The 25345-nt window shown below is 45.0% G+C and overlaps 1 long non-coding RNA gene across 2 annotated transcripts in view; it reads left to right on the top strand.

The window, feature by feature from the left end:
- Positions 1-19992, top strand: part of LOC135387294 (uncharacterized) — a 36421-nt gene extending 16429 nt beyond the window's left edge. Inside the window, exons 5-11 of one of the 2 annotated variants that reach the window (XR_010421021.1) lie at positions 5265-5300; positions 6146-6177; positions 6236-6269; positions 6440-6492; positions 8751-8789; positions 10095-10127; positions 16565-16575. This is a non-coding gene — a long non-coding RNA (uncharacterized LOC135387294). Of the gene's footprint in view, positions 1-5264; positions 5301-6145; positions 6178-6235; positions 6270-6439; positions 6493-8750; positions 8790-10094; positions 10128-16564; positions 16576-18053 lie in introns of those variants that run through there. The other variant, XR_010421022.1, reaches the window with a different exon arrangement.
- The last annotated feature ends 5353 nt before the right edge of the window (positions 19993-25345 follow it).

Genomic DNA, 25345 nt, shown 5'->3' with positions numbered 1-25345 from the left:
TTTGACGGCGCCTCTTTGTCACGTTCTGCAGTTCGTTGTCGAGTCTACCTCCCCCTACCTTGGAGTTCAGGCTATTCCACGGGACAACAGGAAGGAAAATGAGAAACACAACACGTATTATGTATGAATGGATAAAGTGGCTTGATACCGCTGGAGGAGCGTAGAAAAAAAAAACAATCACCAAGACTACATCACTCCACTCGTACCCAGATCAACACTGCTAAACCACCACCGCACACTCAGCAGTGCAGCATTTCAGTGCAGGACCGACCGCTTCAAATATTCCTTATTCCTTCTTTCCTCGAACCGTCCATGAATGGAATTCTGTCATCTGCTCAGGTCTCACACTCACGGCATTTGTGAAAGGCATAAATGCGGTTACGTGATATGATGTATTTGTTTCGTTGTAAATTGTGTGCCGTTGTGTGTAAATTGTGTTGTTTGTGTGTTTGCTTCGTTGTGTGTTTCTGTGCCACTCCAACTTGGACCCCTTTAGGGTTTGTGGTATTTTATAAACAAATAAATAAATAAATCATGATTAGGCAGCGATTGTGATCGCCCTCGGGTGCGGACAAAGCGAGTCTCTGCGACAGAGATCAACAACGCAGACACTTGTCACCGTCCTTTTGGCGGACGGTCGAGGTGAAGTCTATAGCATGCGCTGAGATTAAATTAGTGCTTCGTCACTGGTTCTAGCGGATCATGTGGTGACCAGGCTTTAATATTGCAATTGCAATGTGCTCCCTAAAGTCAATAGTTGATTAATCTGTTGATCTGTTCATTTGTCCCCTAATTGAGCAAAGAACTGGTTTCTTAGTAGAAACCCGGTCGAGTAATTCAATGCCAAAAGTAGAACCACCCTAAGGCAACTCCCCTTATGAAAATTTGGTGCAGGTACAAGGAAACGGTGTCCCAGAAAACGTGTAATTGAATTGAAAACACCACCACATATAGTCAATGCAGTTAACGGCATTTGTTAATGGGTTTTTGCCACCTCCTGATGTGAATGTCGTGTAACGTAAGTTTCATTATGGGAAGTTTTTGCGAGGTGGGTGAGTGTGTTATTAGTGTGTTATATTTACATAATTAAACTTGCGATACATGACATTCACACTAGGATGTGGCAAAATCCTAATAAGAACAAATGCCGTTAACCGCATGATTCTAGGTGGCGTATTCAAAGACACGTTTTCTGGGACACCCTGCATACAGGGTGTTCGCGAAAATCCCACGGTAGAATAATTCGGTTTTACGAATCGGAACCTTCAGCGAAAAATATTGCAAGAAAAAAACCGCATCGCCACTTAATTAATCGGTATTTTTTGGGCGGAGAAGTGCACCAATGCTCTCTTTGGATTACTTATACGGCTGTCTTTCGTGTTCATCCGCCTTCATGCAAGGAGGCGATGGAAGATTTGAATAGCCACCAAGCAGCACAATGTAGAGTGCAATAGGGGTGGACGGTATGTGTCTTATCAACGTTCTTTAGCTTCACGAATCTGTTCAAGGCCTTCCACCTACCCGTCCAACCCTATTGCACTCGACTTTCAGTGCATTTTGCTGCTTGGGGCCCTGCTGGTTCTGTCATTCCGTGGGTGAGATAACCTGCCCTTATCATGGATGATAATGCGCCGCGACCGCTGTGAACAAGTGGGTAGAGTTGTACACCGATGAAAGATGAAAGTCACTGAAAAGGTTAGCCAGCTGTAGGGATCGAACCCACATCTTCTGGATTACCAGTCCAGGGCTCTACCATTTGAGCTAAGCTAACACGCCTCTCCAGCGACTTTTCGGGGTGCGTCACCTGAAGGGACGACAAACCAGCCACTCACTCTCACTCACCCTCCTTTGCTCACTCATACAGGCGGTAGAGCCCTTGGTATTGGTATAGCCCTTGGAGCCCTCGGCATTGGTAGAGCCCTGGACCGGTAATCCAGAAGATGTGGGTTCGATCCCTACAGCTGGCTAACCTTTTCAGTGACTTTCATCTTTCATCGTTGATTCCTTAGGCAATTTGAGGCTTTGTTTGTATCTGTCCCTTCTATGTTTGTTCCAGCCTCAGAACATCAGTTTCTCTCTTGTTCAAGAGTTGTACACGTTACTCGAAAAAAGTAATTGATTACAATTACTGTTACTACTGCACGAAAAGTAATTCTTTACCTTTACAAATTACTTCATTAAAACTGTACTTTATCGTGGGCCATAGCAAAGCCAACACGCCTGCAGCGATTGCAACCATGCAGCTCTTGTTGCAAATTCTAATGAGACACCAATATGCATGATACGTGAAATTAACAAACTAGTTTGAAAGCAACATACAAAACACACACACACGTTTATTACAGATTTATATACGCATTTAAAACACACGCGTCGAAACATCCGCTTCGTTTTGTTACTATTATGTTCAGCCTGCACAATTCAATACGGTCACCTATTTTACTGTTGCTCCAGTAGGTCGAAGTTGTAAGGGATTATCATATTACTGTGGTGTGCATTGAACACGTACTCCCTCCCTATTTAGTGAATCTAGTGTGGACTAGAGGCGGCCGTATGGAAGCCGTACGCATTTTCCTTTTTTTTTTATTTTTGTACGAACGATGCCGTACATAGAGACACCAGCGCTTGTAGGTCAGTGTGACTGAGATCTGTTGTGTCTTGTATATCGTGGCTTTTTTTTTTCTTTTTTGATTGCCATATCATCGCTGCTCTCAAGCTGAATTCAAATGGTAGATGTCAGCTTTTAGCTCGTTGTGCGCTAGCGGCATTGTTGTTGCGGCATCAATCACTGGCATCAATGCGCAGTTAGTGGAAAGAACCAAGGAATAAGCGTGCATCTTCCAAGCACAGTCCAGTATTAGAACAATCTGCAAGCAAACAATGCAAACCAAGTAAATGTCTCAGGTTGTGCATTTAAGCTGGAAACTGGCCTTGGGTTTTCCTAGGTTTTTCCGAGCCATTTGCAGTGCGCCCAAGTGGAACTCACTGACGCCTAATTGTTAAAATCATCTATTTTAGCTCTATGTATCGACATATGTATATAGTCTGCGTATCATATCCCTTTCCCCTCCTATGTAAATTTGTCGTCCAGAACACACTCACAGCTAACCTGGCGATGGTTCGAAAGAGTCATGCTGCCGGGTTTCTGCTCGCGTTTTCTCACGGAATATTTTGGTTGGTTTTCTTCTCTGGGGGTACCATGGGGAGATCGTTCGTCGCCGACGGTATGTACAGTGAACATTCTTGCGTGGTTATAATTAGGGAGTGACTTTGTCAGGTTAAACCAGATTCCGTCCGGTTATTCTCCCGAACGGACCTCAGACCAATTCGGGCTGAACCTGATTTCTCCCCGAATTCCAGTCACTATGAAAGACTAGCAAAGGTCGCCACGTGTAACACATGTAAGAATGGGCCACTTACGTTCGTTCCCAGCAATACACCCATGTGTGTCAACGCTGTCTATGCCTTCGGGGGTTACCGCTATGGGAAATCACTATTCCGAAGGCACAATTATCGCCCGATTTCTCCATGGATTAGATTTAAACGATTTTTACGGCCCGAATCTGAGAAAGGCAAAAAGTCACTCCGTAATTATAAGCCGCCGATTTTTTATTTTAGTGAAAAATACGTTGAAAACGACCTTTAGTGAAGACGAAGGCAGGTACCCGGAGATTCGTACGATCAACCCGTCCACAGACGGAGGGCTAGGGCGACATAGTGACTCTAGTACTAGTAGCGACGGGTACTCTAGTATACCTCGACGGAGTACAAAGTGTCACACTATAAAGGAACGCTGAAGAAAACCATTTTACTACGATACGACGGTATCAAGAGTGTTATGTCACTGTAAAGCGACAAACGCTGAGCATAGCTCGTGTACTGGTAGTGCAATGTTAATCGTACCTACTTTGATGGCCACGAACGACACTTCCACTCATCTCCACTCATACACAATAAGTCTCTCTCCGAAATTTTGGCATCGCCATTTCGAATACTGCTAAGCCAACACTGGAAGGGAACCAATACCTGCGCATCTTGTAGTAACTCTGCTAGGGCTGTGCGAGTATTCGGATGTTTTGAATACCGCAACAAAACATTTGAACAGAACAGTATTTGCTCATTCATGAATGAGTAAATACTGTTCTTTTGCCCTTCCACCAGCTGTTGTGTCCGTCTAATCTTTTTCAAGAGATGTTGAGAGCGGGAGCTTGCTTGTTTCGTTTATTCTTGTTTGTTTTCATGTCTGTGATTTAGGGAGGTTATTTTGAGTCAGGTTACGGTTTTTGTTGCCATGTAACTGCTTCGACTCGAAATGAAAAGCTGCAGTATTGCTAAATAAGACAAAATCAGAATCGAATGTGGAGTACTACTTTCGAATTGAATCGGAGCTAAGAGAACACCCTTACTCCCCTTCTCTGTACCAAGCTTAGCTACCCAACCTTAGCTGGTTGGGCTAACTGAGCTGCGATGTAATACCAGAGTCACACGGCAAACTGAATATAGTTCCCGGCGAATGATATTGGTATCGTGTCGCGGTGAAACCAGATGAGGATACATGCGAATGGTATTCGCTTTTCACTTGTCATGGCATGTGATATCTGGCAAACTGAGTGTCGTCCTAAACATAACGGCTCTGCGCTGTGTAATCGCGTTTCGTTAGAAATGCCGGCCCTGCACTCTTAGGAATGAACTTCACCGCATAGCACGCTCTTAGCCAACCGTCATCTCATCTGCCCTGCACTCTTAGAAATGAACTTCACCACGTAGCACGCTCCTAGCCAACCATCATCCCGAATGACAACGTTCTCGCCCCTGATTTGTTGAAAACGGGAGGAGGAGCCTATTTTGTGCCGTGCATAATGGGCACAAAATAGGCTCCTCCTCCCGTTTTCAGCAAATCAGGAGCGAGAACGTTGTCATTCGGGATGATGGTTGGCTAAAAGAGTGCTACGTGGTGAAGTTCATTTTTAAGAGTGTGGTTTCTTGAAAACGGGAGGCGTAAGCCTTTTTTGTGTGCGACACTTATGCTGTTCATAATTGTCACAAAAAAAGCGTACGCCTCTCGATCATTCGAGATTATGGTTGGCTAAGAGCTTGCTATGCGGTGAAGTTCATTCCTAAGAGAGTGGCATCTCGATAGTGACGCCATTTGCGGATGACATTCAGTTTACCGTGTGGCAGGGGGGTAATAGTAACATCTACGTCATGTGAGACGGTACACTCTGGTTCAACGTGCCCTTAACGAAGATTTCGTTGTCTTTCAGTGAAATGTTCTGACGAGGAAACAGAAACTGAGCGTGGTAAGTATATGCTGGGTTGCTTTGTTTCGGAGCATGGGGGAAGTCACTTGCAACGTACGATGCATCCAGACGAATATCGTGCGAAAACTGAAGTACAGCCTGTTACACGTAAAAGCCAACAGCCATGGAGCGAAAAAGATGCGAACTTCTCAGCGTCGGATGCCCTGCTCGAGGAGTTCGCCGCGGCCGCGATTCCGGCTGAACACGACGCAGCTACAAATGTGCGCCGGCTACTTGTGGGTCCCTAAAAAAGGGTGTACTCCTTTTTCTTGCCACATTGCCAATTACTCTGAAAAAAAAGTTCGCAAACGCTTTATCTCCCTACTGGGGAATAGAAAAGGGGGATAGGGAATAATGTTACTCCCTTGTGGGAGTGAGGAGTCTCCACACAGGGGACTCGACAAAAGGGTGATATATGTTGCAAGAAGGTAAGAGTGTAAGGGCCTCGTCTACTGCGCCGATAAGCATTCTCGGCCGAGAAACATGTTTTAGTGCCTTTCGGTACATTTTACCAGCAACTCAGTGTACTCTGGTAACAGTGACATAAGAGGGAGACCTTCCGACGCAGACCTTCGCGCAATGGAGCTGGTGCCGACTAACTAGCGGCAGTACGCGCGTGGCAGTCTGCAGTGTGAATTCGCTTCATGGAGGTTAGCCTTAAGGCTGCACCGAACCAGGTAGAGGGTAGAACCATGTAGATTCATTCCGGATGGTGGTGCCATGCATGTCCAGTGCATGCATGAGCTTACACGTTCGGCTAACTCAGCTGCAGTACACGCACACATACGTCATGTGCAATGCCACATTCCTCTTCGAAGTGCCTTGATCGACCCTTTGTGTTTCAGTCCTCACCGCCGAGGAAGGAACACAGGCTCCCGTAAGTAATACTGGATTGTTTATGCGTGAGAGGCATTAACTCTGTTCAAATCACGCAGCGCCTGAGAGGTCTCCTGTGAGGAGCAAGAAGAGGTAAGAACGATTATAGCAAGTGGTGTCGTAACTGTTGTACAGTCCAGGAGGAGTGCATCGAGTGCATTCGTTCTTCGCAGTCATCTGGTTCAGTTGGTGCACTTCGTACATGTTCGAAAGCAAATACACATTCGATTGCATTGCATGCACTGACTCAAAGCTTCTTTCAGCTGTACGCCATGGTGGCTGCTATTCTTAGCGGCATTTACGCTCTGTGTGCTGGGTGAGTATTGACTTAGTCACAGAAAGTGTTGTTGTCAACTGTCTGGTTCACGCATAACGTCAGGCACTCCGCCAAATGACCACGCCGCTCAGAATGTTTTATTCATTACGTGTTTCTGTCTGAGTGATTGGTTTGTGCTGTGAATTTCGAAATGTGAGATGCGGTGTGAGGGTGAGGGTGATGAGAATGATGACGGGGTGAAGGTGAATAAGTGTGGAGTCACTATGGCTCTACCCTGCACACGCCATGCAACATAAAGTAAGACCGTAGAAGGAAGAGATGAGAAGGTATGCGCCATAATGTATGCTTTCGTCAGATTCGCACGCTGTGCGCTAGAGAGGGCTCGTATGCCTTTTACACGATACGCGGTAATTGACATAAAAAGGCGCTTGATTACGATTTTGTGCACATCGGCCGAACGCGCCGGTACCTTAATGAACGGATTAAGGAACATGCAGCTAACGTTGAAAGAATGGCTAGGTCCTCGATACTGGTGAATCACTTACAGGATTGTAAAGGTTGACAGCCTCGCTTCAATTACTGCCGTGCTTGCGTGGGAAAGCTACAAACACCGAAGGTTGTTTCGGGAATCCTTAGAGATCCCAACTCAGTTTTTGGGAGTACACCCTTCCCGCATATATCATTCCCTTATGAGCGTACCGTTACTCTCCTCCAAGAGTGAACGGATACTCTCGTTAGGGAATCCAGTTAGACCTTGAGAGGAGTAACACTCGTGAAAGGAGTATCACCTTGAGAGGAGCATAGTAATACTCATGAAGGCTGTCACTACACGTCACTACACCTAGTGGATTGGGATTGCACTTCACGTGGCAGTAAGTTGAATAAGTGATTTTGTTTATTTAGATGTAACATTAATTCTAGTTCAAATGTCATTCCAGCTCAAACGTCCCGATGATGGCGCTCGACCATCTCCGTTTTCCACGAAATAAATTGTTGTCGTCGTCCACGTGAACATAATCCGTGCGAAGTATTTCGCCCGGGGTCCCCACAGAACCGTCGCCAGGGGGCTTCGAATTCCTGCGCCGGGGATTAAAACCATGGTGCGTCTAAGTGGGCGCTATCCAAAAAATTGAAACTGGACGCTGTTTCGGAAGGATCACACTAGTTGTGTTCATGATCTCAGTCGCGCCGAGTCGCTAATTGGCGATCCGACCTTTCACAAAGAACGCGCAAAATCCGCCATGTTGAGCAATTTGACTCGCCGAAAAAGTTCGGTGGGTCATATTGGTGGGCCCCAACAAGGAACATCGAGATTTCTATGCACGGTGTATTCAGGAAAAATTGCTCCACATGGCGGATTTTGCGCGTTCTTTGTGATAGCTCGGCTCGCGAAGTAGCGGCTTGGCGCCACTGAGATCATGAACAGAACTAGTGTGACCCTTTCGAAACAGCGTCCCGTTTCAATTTTTGGGATAGGTAAAACCGTCGTTGCTCAAGCGCGTAGCTGTTAAAGGAAACCTGTGAATACTAGAAGCAGGATATTACATACTTATAGATAATGCACTGAACTCGCATGAACCGAACTGCGTACATAGAAGAAACATATATGAATTACTTTTCACCCACTACGCCATTTTCGTAGACTCACTGTAGTTTGGATATAAACAATGCCATCTTCCCCTGTGAATAAAACTGCAACTATCAGCACAGTACATGCTTTATGTAATGTCGCGATCATCACAAAATACGTCGCAGACGATGCAAGTTTCTAAAACGTTTTTTCTAACGATTCAACAGACGTGCCTTTCAATTGAACAGCGAAGCAGTGCTACGTTGCGACAAGCTAAACGTATGGGTGGACATCACGCAGTTCTTGAGGTTGCATACACAAACACGCATTAGCAGCAGGAAGGCCGAAGTTAGAGCCACTAAATAAGCTACGGAGCTTACCGTCGAAGCTAGCCTTCCGGCGCCAGATACTACTGTGAGAGCATGGCTGTTCCGAACAACCTACATCCGGGTTGCTTCCACTCCCCGTCTGCTAACGGTATATTCGGACAGGAAAGTACACGCAGAAGGGAGTAACAGGTAGCCGTTACTCAGAGTATACCCTGGACCCAGAGTGTAGGGGAAGTGTAGTCTTTTATCCCACCCTTACATTTTTAGCTTTTAAGCTTGTTGCTGAGTCTGAAGAGGAGGTGTTTCTCGGTCGTTCAGAACAAGTTCAATGCAGTCTATGCGATATGTATAGTTTTTTTTTATTCAACGAATTAATATTCTTTCCTTTACAATTCCAGGCATCCTGATCGTAACTACCGCCCTTAACCATATCTCTCGTAAGTATGTGTGCTACGGCAAGGCACATCGATACCCCTTAGAAGAGCGTACAGTGAACCCTCGTTAATGACTCCCGATAATCTGACATACGCGCTTTACGACCATATACTCCTGGGGAACACTGCAGTGAAACCTCTTCAGATCTCCCCCGTTAATGACAATTCCGCGTTACGACCAACATTTTCGGGAACGACCATGGTCATAATAACGAGGGTTCACTGTATATGGAAGATGATTCAATGACACATCACTCACATCACTTTCCTTATGCCCCCAACTGGAGATTATTTTAGGGCGGTAGTCGCCCTGTAGTCCGCTCTGTTTCCATAAAAACGAACACCCGGGAGGTTTCGCGTTAAGCTATTAAGCTATGCTCACAAGCTATACAGTAGGTTCACGGTTTTAGTGTCAATTGGTTACAAATGAACAATAGGGAGCGGACGCATATGACACATTACGTGCAATGCTGGCTGACTGAACTTTGTTCCGTGCATCTGCCAGCCACGTAACCATAGCATGAAGCCTGCAACAAAAGTTCCTAATGACATATAACGTCCATATATAAACTCCTTATAAAGACCCATGCGACATTCGAATGAGAATATGTAAAGCCATAAGCCCTCCCACAAGGACCTCCAATAGCAAACGCCTAGACACTATAAATGCAATCACCCCCCAGTCGCCGAAACGATACTGTTTCGTGCTTATGCTGGGATTAGCCTGAACCGAGCAGGGTCCCGTCCTGTACTACCGATGCGCACCGAAAATCTCCTCCCCAGAAGCTGCACTGTGGCGTCGTTTTTGGCGTCGTTTATCGGGATTTGTGATATAATTCTTTGTGTCTGATATAATTCTTTGCGATATAATTGAATGTGCAATAATAGGAACAGTTCAGTGGAGCCTAGTACAGATCCCGTCAACCTCAACAATAAGACGTTCCCGAGCGTATTACAGCAACCCTCGTGGAAATTGTTCTGTTCCTCCAATGCCCCCAGTCACTGAATAAAGCTCCAGATTACACTACGTCCACTGTACTACGCTTGCCACCGCGTCATACTGCTGCTATATTAGCTTTTCTGCACGTGCGGTATCGTGCAGTGTTCGTGCCATCCCTCTCATCCCCAGGTACAGTCCGGCAGTTTCCATCGTCATAGACGTAGAACAGGGAAAGGCATATACTGTCGTGTAGACATCACGACGGCTAATGCATGCACCGTAGAGATGCTTTGACTACTGCTGTGGACTATACATTGGTGCATGTCTGTGGTGGTACCTAAGGTAAAATGCATCCTTTCTTTAATTAGCAGCCGCCACGGCCCCAACTGATGTGTGCGCAGGTAAGGATATCGTCCGTGTTCTTCGTGCGGGATGTGTTCGTGTATGTACTTGTAACAGCTATCCCCTAGGAGTGCGACATGTGAGAAAGAGAGGTCGGGTTGCTTACCTCCTGAGGCCATCGGATCGTCAGTAGCGAACGTAGATGGGTAGAAATCCAGCGAACCGGTAGAGATGTAGGAACCTGGCAGACTCTTTGGTCAATGCCAAAATCAGCAAAACGAGCACCCCGTACACGGGAACACGACCCTGCAACCTCCCGCGCTGCAAAACTTCATCAAAAGCACTGCGAGCAATTACACCCACCCCGTTAAAACATGCACAAGCTCCAATGTCATGTACTGCATTGAATGCGGTGACTGCTCTATGCAATACATTGGTGAAACCGGCCAACAAATGAACAACCGCCTTACCGGACACAGAACCGACACGTCCAACAAACTCCCCAAAGCAGTCGCCGAACACTTTGACGTTCCTGGTCAAACTATATATTCTAGAAACCGGGTTTAGATCCACACGTTACAGACGTGATAGGGAGTCTTATCTCATAAACAAGTTCAACGCTCTTCACCCGTCCGGTATCAACAAATCACAAGGCACCCTAGAAACACTTCACAAATAAAATATGCTTTTCCCTTCTACCTCCATTATCAGCTGTTATGTTCTGCATGGCCACTGCTTTCTGCTTTCTTTATTGCATGCCACAACTTTGCATTACAAATATATATATATATAAAAAAAGAAAAACCGTTGCTGGTACTGGAATTTTTCCCCACGTAATCACTAACCTCCTTATCTTTCGCTATGCTTGCCAATTCTTGCCTGTTGTCCCGTTTCGTCCACGTGTTCGTGAACCTTCCATTTTTCTGTAACCGGTCTGTAGCCTAGATCACTACGTTCACATAATCCCCTCCACACAGCAGCCCAACAAAGCAGCCATTCACTCCGGCCGTAAAACCCCGTACGGAACCTTTCTTCCCTCCGGGCTGTTGACCCACAATTCGCATGAACCTTTAAACACGTCACACCTAACCCTTTAAATACCATGCCAATGATGAGGACGGTGCCCAGAAGAAGAACAGTCTCTGTTCGAAATATCGGCGGCTTCTGTCCTGAGGCAACTCCTTCCTACATTCTACCGGTTCGCTGGATTTCTACCCATCTACGTTCGCTACTGACGATCCGATGGCCTCAGGAGGTAAGCAACCCGTCCTCTCTTTCTCACATGTCGCACTCCTAGGGGATAGCTATTACAAGTACATACACGAACACATCCCACACGGAGAACACGGACCTCACATACACTTTTCAAGCGGCGCAAAAATACGAGACATCATGACACATGTAACCGCCGCCCCACCGAACATCACGCACTTCATACTCCACGTAGGGACCAACGACATCGCACGGTCGACAGCACAACATGTCATCCAGGAATTCGAAGCACTAGTTTCCTTCATCACAAACAACAGACCAGGCGCTGAAATGGTACTGACAACGATACTTCCCCGAAGACAGAACAAACACTGAGCATACATATACCAGGACACATGGCTACACGAGTTCGACAGGAAGGCGCACGCTGTCAACAACCACCTCATCCACATGCGTCAGGTACACACCAACGTTATGGTTATCACACACGGAGCTTTCGAATACCACGCTGAAGCACATCTCGCTCGGGACGGCATCCACCCAAACCACGCAGGCGTACGAGCTATGGCACACAACATCAAACACCTAATGGTCCATAGATGCCGTCCTGCACTGACAAACGCTCAAACACAACATCCTCAACCAGCTTACCCTTTAAGTGCCAGCACCGCAAACACGCCAGAACACACGATGGCATCAAAGGGGACCACAACGACCACTGCACCCACGCATACACACGCGGCAAACGACAACACTCCGAACACAACCCGCACGCACACAAAGTTCACGCAAACTGTGACACGGAAAACCACAAGCACGCAAACACAGACAGATGACATCGAGGAACACAGCGAGTCTCCACAGCCACTGACCCCACAGCCACCGACCCCACAGACACGACGCACGCGCACATCACGCAGAAAACACCGTTGACTATCTAATCACCAGCCTACCATGCAGTCAACGAACTTTCTACGAATGCGAAAACTCATGGAGAAACGTAGCCGATACCTACATCATCTACGGATCTACACCCACCACCTGGCTCACAACACAGTACCTAAAGGCCTCACCCCTAAAACAGTTCCTGCATTAGGAAAACTGACACCTGAACTAGAGCTAGAGTGGGCATCAGCCCTTAACAACACAGCCCGTACGTTTCTAGAAATATTAAAGAAACAGTGCCACGCGCAACCCGCTACGATCCAGGCCCATATGAACAATATCAGTCTCACCGACACGGAGGCAAACACTCTCGAACTACACATTCAACAACTCAACCGCGAGCTAGCTAACAAGGAACACTCAAAACTCGGAAAACCTAATTCCAACAACGACACGGATACCGGACCCACTAACACGACACACGCAGCAGCCGAACAAATAATTTTCAGCACCACAACCACAACTCTCCGCAACATCGCTGAGTCACCCCGAGAAAACGCTGACGCAAGCACCGTAATAGATATATCACGCTCACTAACCAGCGACGAACTACAAGTCCTCTCTAGGGGGTTAACATTCTGCCCTACACTCAATTCTGTTAACGAATACGAAATCCACAAAGACATATCAGACTTTGCGAGACGGCTACGCCTTAGAGAATTCTTCGCTCATACAACACAAGAAAACAACAACGACCTCCGACGACCATCAACCTGGACACCAAATCACGGCCGAGAACCCGCATTAGACCTGTACATTAAACAAGTAAGCAACGACATCCTTCGCGGTATTTCCCAAAGCTCGCGTGGTCACAACCTCACTAAAACACAGCGTGACATCATCAAAGCGCTAGCTGACAGAGATGATATCATTATCAAGCCCGCAGATAAGGGTGGGAGTATCGTCATCTGGCCCACAGATAAATATATTTCTGAAGCTCATAGGCAACTCAACAATACGCAACACTACCTCAAACTGGACCATGACCCAACAAAGGAGTACACGGCGCTAATAACCCATACCATACAGGACCTCCACGAACGAAAGCTCATCACACGTGATGACCTCAGATATCTCACCCCATCAAACACAGGCGCAGGTCGTTTCTATTTACTGCCCCAAATCCACAAGGTACACGCCAACGAGCTCTATACGGCTGACATCCCCGGCAGGCCAATTGTATCTAATAACAACACACCAACAGAAAGACTCTCGAAATTCCTGGACCACTATTTAAACCATATTCCGACAACACTGCCATCGCATGTACAAGACACACCCCACCTCCTCAGAATAATCAGAGATATAAACAACACTCGTACATTTGGTAGGGACACAATACTAGCCACGCTGGATGTGACATCACTGTATACTAACATCCCACACAACGACGGAATCACAGCCCTCTGCAATACCCTTTCTACAACAAACACCAGAAAAGACACGGAAACCATACTCGCTCTAATGGACTTGGTCCTTAAACTGAACTACTTCGAGTTCAATGGCGAACACTACCTACAAGTACACGGTACAAGTATGGGCACACCTGTTGCACCCACATACGCAAATATCTTCATGGGGTTCTTAGAAAACTGTACTTAGAAAAATGTACAGAGTTCTCAGCGCCCTCTCATTGAAACCCACGGTGTACCTTCGATACATCGATGATATACTGATAATATGGGAACACGGGGAACATGAATTTCAAAAGTTCATAGATCTACTGAACACCGCGCATAGCAACATAAAGTTCACATCACAACAGTCAACTCACTTAATTAACTTCCTCGACACCACAATATCACTAGACAACGGCAACCTCATCACAACCCTGTACAAAAAGCCAACTGACAAACAACAATACCTTCACTTCAAGAGTCACCACCCGCGTCACTGTAAGGTTGGAATTCCTAATGGGCAGAGTGTAAGACTACGCAGAGTTTGTTCAAACGACACAGATTACGCTGAGAAGCTTGACGAACTCTGCAGTACACTTGCCCAAAGGGACTATCCAGACTCCCTCCTAACCGAATTCCGTCGCAAGGCACTCACACTCGATCGAGACGAGGTTCTGGAAAACCGAAAAAATCCTGACGCGTGCCAAATAAGCTTCATCACAAGATATTCCAACGCACTTCCAAACATCAAAGCCATTCTACAGAAGCACGAGCCCCTCCTCCAAAGCAGTGACCGACTTAGCAATATATTGACAAATCCCATACAGGTGACATACCGACGCGCAAAAAACCTGGCAGACTCCTTGGTCAATGCCAAAATCAGCAAAACAAGCTCCCCGTACACGGGAACACGACCCTGCAACCTCCCGCGCTGCAAAACATGCAAGCACGTTCAACACGCTAACTCCATCAAAAGCACTGCGAGCAATTACACCCACCCCGTTAACCACGCATTCACATGCAAAAGCTCCAATGTCGTATACTGCATTGAATGCGGCAACTGCTCTATGCAATACATTGGTGAAACCGGCCAACAAATGAACAACCGCCTTACCGGACACAGAACCGACACGTCCAACAAACTCCCCAAAGCAGTCGCCGAACACTTTAATGTTCCTGGTCACAATTTTGACAGCATTAAACTATATATTCTAGAAACCGGGTTTAGATCCACACGTGACAGACGTGATAGGGAGTCTTATCTCATATACAAGTTCAACGCTCTTCACCCGTCCGGTATCAACAAATCACAAGGCACCCTAGAAACACTTCACAAATAAAATATGCTTTTCCCTTCTACCTCCATTATCATCTGTTATGTTCTGCCATGACCACTGCTTTCTACTTTCTTTATTGCATGCCACAACTTTGCATTACAAATATATATATATATAAACCGTTGCTGGTACTGGAATTTTTCCCCACGTAATCACTAACCTCCTTATCTTTCGCTATGCTTGCCAATTCTTGCCTGTTGTCCCGTTTCGTCCACGTGTTCGTGAACCTTCCATTTTTCTGTAACCGGTCTGTAGCCTAGATCACTACGTTCACATAATCCCCTCCACACTCTAACAAAGCAGCCATTCACTCCGGCCGTAAAACCCCGTATGGAACCTTTCTTCCCTCCGGGCTGTTGACCCACAATTCGCATGAACCTTTAAACACGTCACACCTAACACTTTAAATACCATGCCAATGATGAGGACGGTGCCCAGAAGAAGAACAGTCTCTGTTCGAAATATCGGCGGCTTCTGTCCTGAGGCAACTCCTTCCTAAAATTATAGTTTTGTAGTAGTTTTTCTAAACTGCCATGCAAGATAGAAAATCATTAATATAGTGGGAATACAATCACATCATATATCTGTTCCCGTAAAGGCGTTCTGTCTTGTGCCTTGGCGTGCGCGAATGGAACTTTGCCCCCAGGCTTTAGCGCCTTTTTGCTCACAGGTGTAGCCTCAGACAACCAGTATACGAGCATAGAAACTGTCATGTATTACATAAGCCTGGTGATGATGTTGAGTGGTCTCACTTATTATTTTATAAGAGCAGTGGTAGTTTACTGGTGTTGCGATTATAATGACCATGATGAGCCTTTGGGGTGAAATTCACTAGGATCAAGATTCATGCACAGTGCTTTTTTTGTTGAATTTTATTGTAAAAGTGAACATCATTAAGAGTCTGACAAAGGAAATAACCTTGCGATTCAATAAATAATAGGAGTGTTTGTCTTTGCCGCTGTCTTCTTCAGACAGGATGTGATGACGTCACACAGTGTTTCAGGTTTCTGTAGCAATGCATTGACTGTTACTGGAAAGAAGTGTAGCAATAGTAAAATGGTGTGTATTGTCCTGGACGGATTTACGATGAGCACTGTTTTTGAATAAGAGCAGTGCGTGTGCTTAGAAATAGTGTGATGCTGGTTTTCTGCTTTGTTCAAGTGTTTCTTTTCGCTTTTTTTCTCCTTGTTGTCCCACAAACGTGCGCTGACATGCCCAGACCTGTTCTGACATGCTTTCCTTCTACATGTAGTTTTTTTGTACAAGGAATATTCTTGACGATGTCGATAGTGCTGCCTTGAATGGGAGTAGAGCTAGAACGATTCTTAATAATTTTGCGATTCATTTAGTTCAGAGAGTAACCGCAAGGGGGACAGGAAGGGAGTTGCAGAAGAAGAACAGTCTCTGTTCGAAATATGGGCGGCTTCTGCCCTGAGGCAACTCCCTTCCTACATCTCTACCGGTTCGCTGGATTTCTACCCATCTACGCAAGAGGGACAGGTGTGAGACTTTATTCAATAAATAACAGGTACCCTGTCTAGAACGTACGCGTCCTTGAGCCACGCAGGTGCATGATGACGTCATACCGCAACTCTATTGTTTCAGGTGGACCTTGTCCAGAGGAAATGGGTTGGACATTAGTGGAAAAAAACAGTGTAGCCCTGAGACAATAGGATGACGTCACGACCAATGAAAAAGGTCTACAGAGTGCGCAATGAATCACTTCTCTCATTCTCATTCTCTCATTCTCATGAATCACATTGGCGGGTGTGGACGCGTTAATTCTGTTACTAGCAATTGCGTTGGCCGTTACTCGAAGAGTGTAGTTTCGGTGGGGCTCCGTTTGCCTCTGATGGGGTTTGGATGTGTAGTTCGTCACTGGTGAATGGTGTTCGACGATGCCGGTGGATTTTGTGACGAGCAGATTAACAATGAGGGAATGTAGTGTATGTGTCCGATGATGGTGAGTGTCTTTTCACTCTGTTCAAGCTTTTCTCTGTGTTTGCTTTCCTCTGTTGCCCAGCAGTCATGTGATTTGTCCTCGCGTAATAGCGCTCCTGACATGCCCCGACATGCATGCTTTCCTCTGTTGATGCATCTAGCTTTGTATTTTTCTTTTTTGACAAGGAACATTCTTGTCTTTACGATGTCGATAGTGCTGCCCTGAATGGGAGTAGTGCTAGAACAATTCGTAATAATTTTGCGATTAAATTACTTCAGAAATCAACCGCGAGAGGGACAGATGCATGACTGCAGATGCATGAATGGAAGTGTCGTTCTGTCCTCTTCGTGCCTGATGTGTTGCGTAACTAATTCTTTCGTCAACTTTGTCGCTGCTTTGTTTGCGATTTTCATGCCCGTGCATGTCGTGCCCGTGCATGTCGTGCCCGTGCCGCTGGTTGCTGTTGTACCTGTAAGGGCATCCATGCCACTTTCTATCTTCCGCAAAAGCTGCCTTGGGAACGAGAGTAGCGCTGACGTGATTCTTAATAATTTTGCCATGAAATTAGTTGAGAAAATAACCGCCTGCGGGGCTGCTCGTGTGTAACTTTATAGATAAAGAAATAGAGAAAAAAGCATTATGAGTCAGTTCTGTCCTGACTGTTGGATGGAGCAGTCGCATCGTTCTGTGCTCCCCGTGACTCCTGTTGTGGTGGGCTGATTTGTTGTGTAACTAATTCTTTCGCACGTGATAACTTTGTCCCCCCTTTTTATGATTTTCATGTCCGTGCACATCGGGCGCTGGTTGCTATTGTCCGGGCATTCCCGCCATTTTCTATCATCTTCTGCCTTGCGAACTGGGGTAGCGCTGGCGTGATTCTTAATAATTTTGTCATGAAATTAGTTGAGCAAGTACACGCCATGGGGTGCAGCTACGGGACCTTATGCAGGAGAAAATACCATTACGAGTCAGTTGTCTGCCTGGCTGTCGGATGGAGCAGTCGCACCGTTCTGCGCTCCCCGTGACTGCTGTTGTAGTACGCTCATTTGTTGGGTAACTAATTATTTTTGTTGATAGCTATTGATGTTTAGCATATTTGCTCTTGGTTTCCCACCCTCTGTATTATGAGTGTTTTTCTCCTTGTATGTACAGAGCTGTCCTAACTTGCCCAGACATGCCATGATGACGTCACAGAATGTCCGGAACTGGTGGTCATAGCTGCGATGCTTTGCAACCTGCCTCTGTGCTCCGTCGCCCAGCGATGGTCAACGGCCGTTCCGGACCGCTTTCTTCACGGCTATCTCTATCTATTTTTTTTGTGACCACGATTATCCGGAAACGCACAGCTGGTCTGGACACGAGTTAGACGCTCCCTAATTAGTGTGGTGACTCCCTGGAGGGTGCTGATTACTGTGGGGGTCCCAATTAGCTCAAATTGATTAATTAATCATGTTTAGACGAAGATGTGCGTTTCCGGATAAACCTGGTCAGTACTTACTACTCATTCCGCGGTATACCCCCTTTCTCACTGATATGCGAATTCCAGAATTTAGCATGGTGTGTAATATAAGTGTAATCGAGGTGTATTGGTTCATTACAGCCAGTTTGCACCAACATGGGTGCTTACTCGAACTAAACTTTTATTTGATGTGCCCATGAACAGCGGCAGCCTTATTAATGGTGCACAAGTCAACTGATTGATAAGAAATGGACGCATTAACGTTAAAAAATCAACATGCGTAGAACATTTCATATAGGAAGCAAGCATACGTGGCAGTGGCGAGAAAGTCTGGCAAAATCTAAAATCAGAAAGAACGCTGTTACGAAGAGTTCGCACAGGGAGACGTATTGGAATTGTGGAGGTCAAGGAGGTCAATTCAATGTAGTGAAATAAGAGCAACATTCTGGGACACCCCCTCTGAAACCCGGCTTGACCTGATAGCAGAGGACTACACAAGGAAGCCAAGTTTACAGGGTGGTGCGTGAGTACGCGAAGAGTAAGATTTGTGCAGGGAGAGGAGGACAGATCTGAGGCGAACAATTCCCTTTTCGCGCCCCCACCTGACAACAACACCGATAAGACGCCCGGGAGCTTTCAGATAAAGAATAAGACGTGATGTATAACTGTGGGAACCAGCATGGGAGTTTCCAGATATCGGGTGATTGCCGGATTTAATTTGTATGTTGGCGCCTGTGATAGCTTTCTGGACGGCAAATTGACTAGATGCGAGTTCTAAGGGTGCAGCAAGGAAAGCAGCTACGGTCCGCAGACGATACACAGACTACGTAATTCTATTATGATACCGTGGGATTACTCTGGTTTACACTTCGCAAAATAAACTTCGAGACTAAACTCCTCGAAATAAATCACGAAAATATCCACGGCGTAAAGATAAAGCCGTAAAAGTCAACTTTTGCGATACAAACGCTTCAGATTCAATCGTCTCTGATTGGTCGACAGGCACGACAGCCTCAGAGCAGCGAAGGCTTTTGGCTCCCGCGTCTCAAAATAGTTCCCCGCAGGGTGAGGCTTTTTGCGGTGGGCTGGGAAGGCTGGGAACGAGAGTACCGAGTCTGGACGAATCGTTTACTGTATTCACCGCCGGCTATCATGATTCTGTTGACAGTGCAGTTCATGCTTTGTTCTGCTGCTCGCCTGTCAAATTTGAGTATCTCGAACTCTGAATTCGTGTCGTGTCACCAAATGAGTTCCCGGTGTTGGTTCCAGCTATGGTGGACACCTGCTATATTATGAACATTGTCGCGAACATCGCCATTCTCCTGCAGGGCTGCCTTGGTTGTGAAATTGTAGAGTTGAAAAGTGACGATCGACGGAAAAGCCTGATTCCCGTACCGTGTGGATGTGTTGTGTTTGTCCTTCTGTATGTGTTTGTGTGTGTTCCAGCCTCAGAACTGTAGAATCGTGAAATGGGAACTTGCCTGTGGTTTTCCTTGTGAGCCTACGTTCTGATAAATGCAGAAAACAGGTACTGGACAGACTCTCGAAATGCATTTCTGCAAATAAGCTACATATGAATGAGAAGAAATTGTTTGTTTGTTTGCAAGAAAAAAACTATTTTCTCTCGGATGACTAACTTGAGTCAGTAGAAGTGTCAGTAGTTCCATTCCATGATTGCGCACCTTCCTAGACAACGATTTGCCGTGCAAAAGCTGCAAGAGATGCATCTAGACATAATACTTCAAGCACTTTGTTTTCACTGGTTTTTGAATACCCTGGAACCTAAGAATGCCATTTTCAAGGTCTTAAAAACCATGAAATTTTCTCACAGAAATTCTTTTTTATTCGCGTGGATATACAGTGCAAAATCTGGTTACTAGATGTCAGAACTGAAGAAAACCAAGCGAAGTACGTTTATTAGCAGGTCACTCTTAATGCCAAGCACCCACGCCAAGAAAAGTTACGGTACAAGCTACTTCATTGTATGGTACCCTTGCACCTATTTTTACAGCTTATAAATATTTTGCTGAAATATGAAATCGCTGTAAAACTTGCATGCTGGCGACATTACATTAAATGTGCTGCTTGCAGTTCCGCAGCGTTGTTTCTTCCCCACGTTCAAGTGAAAAGGCAAAAAGAACGCTCCGAGACTTACTCTCACACATCCATGTCCTCATACCAAATGGTCACGCGCGTGCTTTTGAAAACTATAGCGGCACATAGGGAAACCGACATTGCCTTTGCATCGACCTTCTATTTCCAATAATTAAATGAGACTTAATTAGTACATCCACTTCTGATGTAGAACAAGTTGTCATCCCTTATAACTGCAAAAATATATTTTCTTCAAGAATAAAAATATCAGTCCATGGACACGCTATATGCACCGCACCTACTAGAAATTAATCAATGGTTGCCGAAAATACACTGCTATTTGTGTTTTATGTGATGCATTTCTTTTTGACCAGCTATGCAGTGTGAGAGCTCCTACGCAGGACTAGCTAATTCCTCCTGATTGTCCTCCATGCGGTCACATATATGTTACACTACAAGGAAGCTAGCTGGTACCACAGTACCAAACAGGTGAATTAACATGAACACAATCACATAGCAGAGCGAATAACAACCACCATTATTGACTTAGTTGGCTTGCTCGATGGCAACTGAAGGTGGCATATTTCTTTCCTCAGATTTTTTTATTTGTTTGTTCCAGCTAAAAACAGAAGTCATACACTGAGCAGCAGGGCATAATAAAACCCTCCATAAGCATCACTTTGCCTCTTTGGCTTTGGCAAGCATGGCTTTGCCTCCACAAGCATCACTTTGACATAATTGCCTTGTGCCGTGATAAAGGCTACTATGACTGTGTTCGCAGTACTATTTAAAACGTTGGCACCTATAGGGCTAGATTGCAGCCCCCTATTGCGTGCAGATATTCTGATGCCTGCAGAGCTGTAAGCTGTTCTTTCTGGTGAAAGAAAGCTTGAAGACTGCATACGTTGTAGCTCACTGCCAAAGAGATACGGTTGGAGAAGAAATTACTGGACATAAAGCACAGTGAGGCATGATCCACCCAGGCCACAAGGAGGTACTATTACTTTGACCCACGTTCTGTTAATGCATAATAACACCTATTTCCACTGAAAGAAAGACTGTGGGCTTTTCTTCTGTTGTGGTTGAATGGCAGACGAGATCATAATAAATTGTTTCCCAAAGCTGTTACGTCGCATTCTGTCATGATCTGAGCCAATAATGAGCTGATGCTATAAGATCTACAGAAAACACATGCCGGCAGATTCTGAACGTGTTATAGGAGAGGGCATGCCCTTGAAATGATGAGATTTGTTCGCTTTCCAGATGACTTCAGGTATGTGAAAACAATCATAAATGTTGACAAAGCTGTTATGAAGCAGCGACTGCAACTAATCTGTAGAACTGGGCAGAACAGTTGAATGCAAAATTTGTACAGAGTGTGCTACAGCGTCATACAGATGGGAATGAATGAGCTGACGAAACATTTTTCTTGCGTAAGAAGAAATGCACCTGTAGGTTCTCAAAATGGAAAAGCAGAGTGTCGATTTTTGCGGGAGACAGCCACAAAGGAGTCTTTTCTATTTTGCTTTATAGATGGCCTCAACGGACGAACAAGCTGCAGCACATTATGGTGACAATTTTTTTGTTTTTGTTTTTAAATAAACCTGTAGATTTTCAATATGTTACAGGAGAGGACTAGTTATACAAATAAGGGAAAATTTCTTTTAGACGACCTATATGTGAATATACTATATGAAAAAAAAAGTAATTTTTTGCAAGTGCTTGATATTCTCAAACACTTGGTTAAACAATGAATATAGATCACCTTGATATTTTTACGTGAAGCTAATCACAAGCAATCAGTTACAAGCATAAATAATCTGGGGCTCCTTCAAGAATGCAAATTTGCCGGAAATTTGTCGTAAACCTACCCAAAATGTGCTCCGTTCTTGACTTGTCACTACGTCACCAGATTTATTCTCGTTCTACATGCCCTTTGTGATGGCAGACCCGTGCTTCCCCTCTAACACCAGGCAAGGAAAGCGCACAAATGATGTATATGTAGATGTCAGAAGGAAGCTCGTAAGGGACCACTTCATATTTCGGCACAGTTTAATGCGCCCCCATTGTTCAAGAAATCAAAATGATGATTTACATTCGATACATGCATCGTCTAAAAAATGCACACAATTTTTGTCAGTGATATTTAAGTGAGTCGAGCTACATCTCTGGCTGGTTTTGGCTGGAATAGCCCAGATTGACAGTTACACAAGCTGATGTATGTCAGCATTGAAAATATAAAGAAAAGAGGCCCTCACTCAATTTACTACTTTTCATAGCTTACACCTTGACAGGTGTTTTTTTTTGTCCTAAAATGATTTTATTGCCAAAATCCACGAGAATGACCGTCCTCACATTAACAAGTTTCAACTGTATACCAAGTAATAACAAACAGGTGCTTACTTTTTCTGCAATTACGATGTGAATTACATCGTTGAGTTGCAGACTTCAGTGAAAAATCACTGCTTGTGATGTCACTGCTGAGTGAGTACGGCGCTGCTAGTGACGCAACATGTCCAGTGATTCCAGTGTCTTTCACCCCACCCCATGTTATTTCATGAGCAATTAGCATCAGAATCAATGAGCTTGCATGATGCACTCATGAAGGGTAATTTCATGCGTGCCGATAAACATACTGCAGTGCTAATTTACAGTGCAGTTTTTGGCTGTGGAGCACACTCATATTCTGTATGCCATGTGAAATAGAGGAGCATTTTCTGCCATAAACATTAGATGAGCGAAGGCCCCAAAAAATGTAAGCACTGTCTACGTGCATTTGACAACCTGCATTTTTATTACTGAGAGGCTCTCTTCGCAGCTAGAGGGAAAGGGTGCTGGCAATGTGGCACATGTTCATAAGGCATGTTCATGTGGCACATGTTCATGTTCATGTTCATATTCTATATGCTGTTGCTGTCACAACAAATGTCATTCCCGGGATAATGCCCCAGTCAAGCAGCTATCCGCTGCTTTTTGGCATATCCCCTCAAACTATGTATGTGTTCCACATTCGCAATAAAGAAAGAAAGAAAGAAAGATGTAGAACCAGAAACACAGAAAAAAATTGACAGCATATCATGATCTCAATCATGTCATTGCGTCCGTGTTTCTGTCTCCTGTTCTGCATTTGTTAATCTTTTTGTGTAGTTGCTGGATTTTAGCCCAACAGTAGGGGTCAGCAATTAGAGAACATGCAGAACATGTAAGGCATACATTTCCTCATTCTCCGCATTCCTCATTCATGTAACGTTGAAGAAGTAACCATGCGAAGAAACAATACAACAGTGAAGCTGGCTTCAGTACACTACAACATGTCACATGTAACAATATACAGTATGCCTCAGTGTTCCCCAAACCATGTGTCAGGGCCCCCATTGAGGCCGCGATAGCCCAAACGGGGCCCAAGAGAAAGCAGATGAAGTGAGCGCAATATACCACAAAACCAAAAAAACTATCTCGCTATGACTGCATTATATTGAAGTTGTTTTACAAAAATGCAAGTTCAGTTCAGCGCACAATCAGTCGGGAAACAAGCTAACTCGCAGCAATGTTTTGAATCAAGTGTGTCGCAGTATTCCTCACTGTATCATGACGAGACCCTGGACCTACATCAGACGCTAGTTGTGCGCACTAGTATAACATTCATATTTATTTATTTAGTTCGAGAACCCCAAGGGTCCGGAGGACATTACATGGGGGGGGGGGGGGGTAACTGGAGCGTAAGATGCATTTACAGCAACTTGATAGAAACAAACAAGCAAGCAAAAAAGAACAACTCAATTAGCAGTAAGTAAACAGGAAAATAAAGAAACGACGACAGTACAAACTTATATGAAAACAAGTATTAAAGTATGAAACAGGGAGTTCGTTCACATAAGTACAGATAATTAACAAATATGATAAGGAAGAGGAGAAAAATTTCATAACAACTGACATACAAGCGTGGTGGTCTTGTGGGTGGAGTGAACGGGAGAGGGTGTTACAAAATACTGCATGGTCGATAATAGTTGCGAGAGATGATGGGAGTTGTTCCATTCGATGGCAATTGAACAAACGAACGATCTGGATAATGCATTCGTATTACAATGAAAGCGTGTGACCTTATTAGTGTGGTCGATGCGAGGAAAAATGACACTCGAGCGGGTGATGGGCGATTGGTGCGGTGGCAAGATGAAAAGGAACCTATCGAAGAGGGCTAACTTGGCGAGACGGCGACGATGTTCGAGTAAATCGAGATTAAGATTTGATTTTAATGCGGTTACAGAGGTATTGAATTACTAGTCGTTGGAAATGAAACGGGCAGCCCGATTCTGGATGGCTTCTATGGCGTCGCAGAGATACTTTTGGGGAGGGTCCCAAATAGGTGATGCATATTCCAGCTTGCTTCGTACAAGAGCCGTGAAGGTAAGGAGCTCAAGATGGAGGGCGCCAACCTGAGGGTGCGTCTAACAAAGCCTAGGGAGCGAGAAGCGTTAGTTATTATGTATTTGATGGGCTCGTTCCAAATTAGGTTGGAGGAAAGGTGGATTCCAAGATATTTGTAAGAATCTGTTAATGTGATATCATTTAGAGTGTAGGGGAAAGGAGGAAGACGGGAGACCCGTCTTCGCGAAAACGACAAAATGCGACACTTTGCAATGTTCAGAGGCATTTGCCACCAGACCTGTAAAGTAATTAATTACAAGTAATTGAATTACTGTAATTAATTACTTTCTTAGTAATTCATTACTTCCGGAATTACATTAGGTTTTATGTAATTGTAACTGTAATTAAATTACTTTTACAGGTAACGCATTTTGAATTGCTTTCGGAATTACTTTGAACGCTATCTGGGAAGGCCCAATGTTTAAAGTTTGGGTCAGTTCCACACCGTTTCTTTTTTTCTTTTTCT

Source organism: Ornithodoros turicata, chromosome 3, assembly GCF_037126465.1.
Source record: "Ornithodoros turicata isolate Travis chromosome 3, ASM3712646v1, whole genome shotgun sequence".
NCBI lineage: Eukaryota > Metazoa > Arthropoda > Arachnida > Ixodida > Argasidae > Ornithodoros > Ornithodoros turicata.
Note: the sequence above shows the minus strand (reverse complement) of the source record. Positions and strands in the feature narration are given on the sequence as shown.